Source organism: Chenopodium quinoa, unplaced genomic scaffold (genome assembly GCF_001683475.1).
Source record: "Chenopodium quinoa cultivar QQ74 unplaced genomic scaffold, ASM168347v1, whole genome shotgun sequence".
Classification (NCBI taxonomy): Eukaryota; Viridiplantae; Streptophyta; class Magnoliopsida; order Caryophyllales; family Amaranthaceae; genus Chenopodium; species Chenopodium quinoa.
In genome coordinates this window covers 2,916,107-2,924,705 of record NW_018745068.1, presented here as the reverse complement: position 1 = coordinate 2,924,705, position 8,599 = coordinate 2,916,107, and the positions used below count along the sequence as shown (strand labels likewise).

Sequence of the window (8,599 nt, the reverse complement as noted above, 5' to 3'; positions counted from 1 at the left end):
GAAGGTGGCCGGGGCATTTTTCAAACCAAACGGCATGACCGTGTAGCAATATAGCCCTTGATCAGTGACGAAGGTCGTCTTCTCCTGATCTTTCTTCCACAAAGGAAACTTATGGAAGCCAGACACTAGTACATAATTGACTTTATGTAACATGTAATTGATAACACTTCTTGAAATGCAAAATATTAGATTAATAAGTAACACTTTGGTAACACTTTACTAGAATGTAACACTTAATGTAACACTTTTAACATAAGTAACACTCCATAGTAACACTTTGATAGAAGGTAGCACTTAGTTGTAAGTCTTGTAACACTTTTTTTTTTTGGAAGAAACACAATCCTTTTTTTTTTTTATTATCAAATATTTTTATTAAAATCAACCCTTACAGTAATAGCCTCACAACTTTCTTCATCCCTTGTATTTCTCCATCCCCATGGGCGGATCTAGCGTGGGTTCATTGAACCCACTGAATTTTTGAAAAAAATTAAAAAGTTTTTTGTTTGTAAAAAAAAAAAAAAGTGAAATAGGTTTAAATAGAATATTTGTGTATCAAATGGCAACAAGTGAAGCTGTAGCCCAGTGATATTTTTTACTTCCCATCACACAAGAGTTGTGGGTTCAAAACCCATAACTCACACTTTTTTTTTCTTTTTGTTCCTGTTTTCGTCAAAACTGAGAATGCTTACTGGCTTCCCTCTTCCAGATTCCCCCAAATTGCAAACCCTAACTTATTCCTCCTTCTCTTCCCGACTTCCCGTGTTCCAGAGTACCGGACTTCCGGCTGTCCGCACTCCGCCGCCGCAGCCTCGCAGTCGCAGCCCCTCAGCCTCGCAGAGCCCCTCAGTCTGGTAGTGCCGTACAGCCGTAGTGAGGTAAGGGATTAAGTGAATTTGGGGATTTTTTTTGCTAATGTAATTTACTCTCAATTTGTGGATTTTTTTTGCTAAATCGTTAATTTCATATGCTAATATAGTAATATACATTACGAATTTACTTCTCAAGTTCTCAATTTGGGGATTTTTTTTGCTAAATCGTTAATTTCATATTTTCATATGCTAATATAGTAATATACATTACGAATTTACTTCTCAAGTTCTCAATTTGGGGATTTGTTTTGCTAAATTGTAGAATTTCATATGCTATTTGACCGTATTTTTGACTAATTTGAGTATTTGAGCCGTAATGCCGTATAATAGTATAATTTCTGTTTAATTTATACTGATTTATTACTTGATTATTTCTGATATTCTTTTTCATTGATAATTTGATATTGTCATATTTATTATTGAATTTATCATTCATTCATTGATTTCATTCTGCAATCTGCATTTATCATGTGTGAGTAGGATTGTAGCAGACTAGCAGTATATGCCATTATACCATGAGTTTAGAGTCATTTTGAAAACGTGCCGGGAAGTCACAAAAGTCTTCAACTTGTTCTTCACCTAGTTAATTACAATTTCAAACTTCCGAAGTTTCGAACCCACACTTCAAAAATCCTGGAGACGCAACTGTCCATCCCAAGCTTTTTCGTTTGATTTCTTCTCCTTCCTCCTCTCATTCGCTCAATTTGTCGTTCTTTCTCCTCTCTCCCTCCCTCCCTCTCTCTTCTCAAAGATGAAAGTGTAGCCGCAGAAGATCACATCCACAACTATAAAAAAAAAATGGCAGAAGATCACGAACTAGATGAGAGAAAAGATGGAATAGTGGTTGTGTTCGATACTCCGATTTTAAGCTCAATTTCGCCTATCAAACCCTAATTTATCTCATGAAACTAAAACACTTTCAGGTTTTTCTTCTTTCCCGTTTCAATTTCATGTTTAATTGCCATAATTTTGATTATAATAGTTGATTTTTTGAAATTAGGGTTTCAAGCTCAACAAACTATTAGTATAGATGACGCAAGTGTGAAAATATAGAGAATGGCAGGAAGCATAAGTTTATCGTCACGACTACTCTCCTTTTTTGTGGGCAGCGATCGTTAAATCCACCCTTTGCAACACCCTCTTTCGCTCTTGTCCAGGTCCCTCTTTCTCTCTCTCTTACACTTTGTCTTTTGCTTTCATTGTATATTGCTCAACTAAATTACTGATTCACCACTTTAATACTTCTATTTCAACTTTAATTTGATTTCTTTTACTGTTTGTGCTTAATTGTTGATTGGATTAGTTTAATATGTAGTATTCTCTATGTATATTGCAAAAATATGATTGTTAAATTAATTTTTGATTGTAAATGGAAAATGAAGCCTATTAGTTTTAATTTAATGGAGTTGTAGGGTGTTAATTACAATCTGACATCGTATTTTGTTAGTTATGTATACAAATATTGATGTTGAATTGGTTATTGGATGTAGATTGCAGAGTATATCTTGAGATATGGCGATTTGTGAGTTTGGGGATATGGTCTTAGGTTTGAGGAGTTTGACCATAGGTTTGAGGAGTTTGAAGAGAAAATCCCACTGCTTTCACAATGATAAATCAACTTGAGTACTTACGAGTTTGCAAAGTCGTGGTTAAAAGTTTGGAAACTAATATATTCTTATTTATACAATGATTTTATTGATTTAGATACTCTACTGCACTTTGTCATAATTGTTAAATTCATCTTTTATCAGATAAATGTTAGGAAAACTAGATTAATGAAGAACAAGTTGAATTGTTTTCAATGTCAGGTACACCAGTCCAAAGACAACATATTATCTCCTATATCTAAAGGTCTTCTTGCTCAAAAAGCCAAAGAGGCGGCGCACTCTTGCCACCCTCCATCATTCAGTCTAAGGTACGTTACATCATTCCTTAATTTTATTCTACTGTGGTAACTCTATTGTACATATTACATGTCAAATTTATATGACCACTTGCCCATTTTTTGAAATTTCGTACTGGAATGTATGATTTAAGCAATTTTCTTGCTGGAAGATTCAAGAACCGCGATCTCCAGATGTAGAGCAGTGTCAATTGAACATGAAACAATAAATTTATCGAGGTATCAAAGGATCGAAACACTCTGCTGTTCGAGTTCGGGGCCTGTTGAAAAATTCCCTGTACAAGCATTGTATTTGTACAGAGTGACATTTAACTATATTAGGTTCTAGACTTGTGGTTGAAACAAGCAAGTTTTAGTAGACTGCTTTGTAAGTTGATTTGAGAGTGGTGAGACTTGTGAAGGAATGGGCTTCCTGCTATTAACGTTTCCATAGTTGAATATCCATATGTTTTTTGTGGTGTCCATATATATGACAGTCCTTAATGATTTCTATTTTTTTTTTTCCTATTGTTGTGCATTATTTAGATCTAAATTTTAGAATGATTAGGAAAGGGTTGTTATAAGTTATAATATTGTCTATTCTTCCAACTTATAAGCTGTAATATTAAGTTGTTTCCTTATAGCTGACTTCTTTAGCAAGTATATGTCCTTAGGTTTTGATGCTTTCTTGATGCTTCTGCTGCTCTTACCTGTTGCTGCTGTTGCTGTTCTGCTTATGTGCTCCTGTTGTTCTGCATATGTGCTCCTGCTGTTCTGCATATGTGCTGCTGCTGTTTTCCAAGCTGCTGCTGTTCTGTTTTCGAGCTGCTGCTTTTCTTTTTCCGAGCTCTTGTTGTTCTGTTTCCAAGCTGCTGCTGTTTTGTATATTGTAATTTTTTTTTTGTATAAAATTGTAATATTACAAGCATTTATTAATAAAAATATATAAGTTTATATATATAATGGTTTATCAATTTTACTTTTATTTAGGCATAAAAGGCACCGATTCAAGGGAAAATCGGTGCCCTTAGTTTATGTTAAGGGCACTAGTTTGAACCGGTGCCCTAAGTCGGCTTTGAACTAGTGCCGATTACACTTTTTCTACTAGTGAATAATAATAATAATAATAATAATAATAATAATAATAATTACTATTACCAATTGATTAATAAGGTGTTACATTAGTTTGCAAAAAGTGATACATAATATTGAATATGGTGATACTATATGTCAAATGATGATTGAAAAATGTTACTTAATAATCAACGAGGTGTTACATTAGTTCGTAAAAGTGATACACAATGTCAGATAAGGTGTTACTAAATGATTGAAAAATGATACTAAAGATAAGTAAGTGTTACCTAAGAAATAAAAAGTAACACTTTAAAAGTGATACCTATAATATAGAAAACTGTTACATAAGAGAGTTTATAGTAACACTTTAAAAAGTGTTACTATACTTTACCCAAAGTGTTACATGAGACCTTAGGTAACATGGGCGGATGTATCACCCACTAAAGTGTTACCTATTGTCTATAATAACACTTTTATCACTTTATGTAACACTTTATGGTTGTTACTTAAGGTTAGTTTTGCACTAGTGAGAGTAGGCGTCCATGAAGCTCATTAAAGCATGGCCGGCTGTTGAGTCGACCAGATTATCGATTTTAGGCAAAGGATAGCTATCTTTGGGGCACGCCTTGTTCAAATCGGTGTAGTCCACACACATTCGCCAAGTGCCATCCGGCTTCTTTACCAGTACAACATTTGCAACCCAGTCTGGGAAGTAACATTGCCGAATGAATCCTGCATCCAACAGCTTTTTAACCTCGGCGGCTGCCGCCTGACTTCTTTCTTCACCATGATTCCGCTTTTTTTGCCTGACCGGCTTCTTTTTCGGATCCACAGCCAATTTATGTACCGCCAGGTCAGGACTGATGCCTGACATTTCATGAACTTCGAATGCAAAGATGTCCTTGAATTCCTTCAAAAGTTGGTGGAAATCATCACCCAAAATATGAAGAGCATTCGTCCCAACCTTGACTGTTCGGTCAGGACGTGAGTCGTCCAGCACGACATCCGTGTGCTCACCAGCCGGCTGAGGGCGGAATTCATCCTACCGCTCCTCTGCCAGTGATTGCTATCTTTTTTCTCTTCTCTCGGCCCCCAATTGGGTAGCCTTTCTTTTTTTGCCGCCTGCTTTTTGAGCAGACGCATCCTCTTTGATAAGTTCAAGGTCCGTTTTTTCACCACTTGGGCCAGCAGCCACCACAGTGGGTTTGATATCCGAGAGATAGCGCTCTCGAGCCACCTTCTGATCTCCCCTTAGGGAGCCGACTGTTCCATCATCCTTTTCAAACTTGAGCAGCATGAGAGAGGGGATAATGACAGCTTTAGAGTTGTTCAGGGTGGGTCGTCCCAGGATCATGTTATAGGCCGAGAGTTCCTCAACCACTAAGAACCGAACCACCATGTGACGGCCCTCCCCTTTCTCACCCAAGCGGATGGGTAGATCCACTCGCCCTACTCGGTGTACGACTCCTCCTCCAAACCCTACTAAAGGGTGGGATACCGGATGTATGCAATCGGTCTTGTACTTGAGCTTTGCCAAGCACTTGCTACTGATGAGATCAGAGGAGCTACCAGTATCTATGAGGATCCGGCCAACTCTTTGGTTGGCCACCTTGCACTCAATAACAATGGGGTGATCATGCGGCCCCTTAACTCCTCCCAGATCTTCTTCTGTGATGATAATTTCTGGGAACGAAATTTTGGCGGTCCGTTCTTGGTGAACAGAATTAACATCTAGCCGCCGAATATTGTCTTTATTGCCCCTGATAGTGGGGCTGCCTCCAGAGAAGCCGCCTGCAATAGTGTAGACAACTGCATCATCTGTATCAGAACTGTCGGCTTGTTGTTGATTCTTTTTGGCCGAGTGCTTGTTCTTTGAGGAAGTGTTCCCCTTAGACTTCTTGACATAGGAGTCAAGGTCGCCTTGTCCAGCCAGGCGGTCCAAGTAGCGCATGAGGCTGATACATTCGTTGGTTTCATGACCAACGTCTTCAAGATAATGACAAAATTTGTCTTGGTTCCGATTGCTTGCAGAACCCTTCATGGGGGCCGGCTTCTCGATTGAGATCTGGGTCTTGATTTCTTTGAGGATAGCTTGGCTATCTTTGTTGAACGCATACTTAGGAGAGTATGGTTTGAACTCTTTCTTCTTTTTCTGGGCCGACTGTTTAGAGGAGTCGGCCGCCCAGACTTCTTTTCTCTTTTTCTCATCTTTATTGGCCGACTGCTTTGGTCGGCTTTCCTTTTTGTCGGACCTCCGTCCATCCGACTGTTTTCCAGTATTACAGAGATCAGTCGCCTGTATTTAGGCTTCAGCTTCAATCAAAGCTTCTTGGAGAGTCGCAACCCTCTTTCGAACCAGATCAAACTTGAAGGTCGACCCATCTTTAAGACCTCTGAAAAAATCAGTGTAGGCTACCTCATCCGGAAGCCCTTGAATTTGAATCCTCATCAGGTTGAACCGCCTGATGTATGAACGGAGCCCTCCTTTTCACCCTGCTGAATTGTCCCTAAATCAAGGGCCGTCTTCTTTGCAGGAATGTTCATAACAAAGTTGGAGGTTAACAAGTAAGCAAGCGTCCTGAAATTATTCACACAACCAGTCGGCAGGTTGGCGAACCATTGTTGTGCGATTCCTTTGAGAGTTGCTGGGAAACACTTGCACCAAGTGGGATCATCCAACCCTTGAAGGTACATTAGGTTGGTGAACGTCATTAAGTGGTCTTCAGGGTTAGTAGTGCCATCATAGGCGCCTACTAGCACATTCTTAACTTTGGCCGGCTGGGCGGCCTCTGTAATTTCCTTGGAGAAGGCGGACGGCTGTTCTCCAAGACTTAGAAACCGTAGTTGCCAGTCCAAAGGTTGGACATTTTTTGCCGCCTGTCCTCTAAACAGAGGTGGCTGCAAGAAGTATTGTTGTTGCGGTACGTATGGCATGTTTGGTACCGCCTGCTCTTTTTGAAATTCAGACCGACGGGAGGTACCGCCTGTCTTACTCTCATAGTTTGATTGAGTATACCTCACAGAGGTATTGTGCAGACTATCTTGGAAGTCTGAAGTGGAGGCCGACTCTGACAGTCGGTCATTCTTCTTTTGCTCTAGCAATAGCCGAGCGTCGGAGTATGTTTTCTTTGACCCATCCGCTTGTATATGACGAATGGGCTTCCTCTTCCCTGGTGAAGGAAAACGATATTTTGTTAAGTCGATCACAGGCGGCTCCCACTTCCTAGAGTTAGGGTGGGGGGTCGCCTGTCGACCCTGAACAGGCTTCCTTCTTCCTGAGTGAGAAGGTTTTCTGGCCGACTGCTCCTTAGAGGGAGCAACATCTTCTTACTGATTAATTCTTGGATCTCCCCCTTGAACCCCCTCATGAAGGTCATGAGTTCGTTCCGTGTAATAGGGGCAGATCCTTCGGCCGCCTGTTGCTGATCAGGCGGTGAGCCGGCTGGATTGCTGGGTCCAGCTTGGTAATCTACCCGTTCTTTCCTTTCGGTATGACGGGTGCGTCGGGCCCTTAGAGTCCCATCTGAGGCTGTGTGTGCTTCAACCTCAACTTCATTCTCAGTGTCTTGGTCTGAGTAGACTTGAGGGTCGTCCACTATACGCCTCTCTTCTGGAGTCGGTATAGACGTTGATGCCATCTCAAAAGTACTCTCCCCACATACGGCGCCAAAATGTTTTGGGGTTTTCTGATGTCCTGCGGGAGAGTTACAATTCCGAGACTGGAACCGGGCGCCTGTACCTGCAAAACAACGGAGACTCTGGGTGGTAGGAGCTCCGCCTCCGACGGTCAAATTAGAACTTGTTAAAGGAGTAATTAATGCGGAAAAAAGGGTAAAGTGTTTTCTCTAGGTGAGAGTAATTAATTGACGTAATCCCCTTTAATGAGCATTAATGATCATATTTATATGCCTTGGGATGCGTGCCACTCTTAGGTTTAGGTTAACCTAGGGCTGACTGGGCTTCTTCCAAGGATTGGGCCTAGGTGGCCATTTTGCGCGGTTGGCATAGGGGAGGCCACGTGGCGTGACACAAGTGGTCCATGGTGGACCGATCAACGCCTGACACGTGGCAGACTCCTAATGGCCCATGTGGCGGACACATGGCAGGGCCTGATTGGTCCATTTGTCAGACGATGATTGGTTAGGGAAAAATCCCCTAATCACTATCCTTAGAATTTTATTTTCCTCATATACTTTTTTTTTAAAATCAAGTCTAAGTTTCACTAATCTTGACATTGGTATAGCTAGGTATAAAATTAAAGTTATATTTAATTTTGAATTAGTGTTATGAGTATAATTTTTTATAAAATTCAATATAATAACTTTTTATAAAATTTAATTGCACGGGACTTAAACTAGTTTAAATTAATACACTTTAATAGGAAAAAATTATATAAAAGAAGAAAATATATACAACAAATGTTTGAAATTCAAGAGACCTAAACCTTTAAACGAGCAGCTCGTTGCCAAGTTGGCTTGACTCGAAACTTAACTAGCACAAGTCGAGCAACCCTCTACTTGTGATCGACTCACTTGATTAGCACCCCTAGGAGTAACTAGTACAGTACTATTGTGGATAGTTCGGTAAAAATAATTTTAGTTTAGTTAAATTAATTTCACTTTAGTAAAATAATTTAAATTTGGTAAAAAAAAATAATTTCAATTCAGCAAGAATAAGGTGAAGTGTACATGGCCTAACTGTGATCGATATTTTTAGTATCATGGATGAGTTATAAACTTGTAACGTACTTCGTAATATCTATGCAAAGGGTATA

General features: G+C 39.7%; 1 long non-coding RNA gene across 5 annotated transcripts; it reads left to right on the top strand.

Annotated features, from left to right (window-relative positions):
- Window positions 1-335: 335 nt before the first annotated feature.
- LOC110709523 lies at window positions 336-3,543 on the top strand. Of its 5 annotated transcripts, XR_002508973.1 has the most exons (5): window positions 486-875; window positions 1,350-1,792; window positions 1,870-2,026; window positions 2,678-2,784; window positions 3,426-3,543. It is a non-coding gene; the product is annotated as an uncharacterized LOC110709523 (long non-coding RNA). The 5 variants fall into 5 exon arrangements; XR_002508970.1 differs by having other exon boundaries at window positions 336-875; window positions 1,870-2,784; XR_002508972.1 differs by lacking the exon at window positions 3,426-3,543 and having other exon boundaries at window positions 340-875; window positions 2,360-3,240.
- Window positions 3,544-8,599: the final 5,056 nt, after the last annotated feature.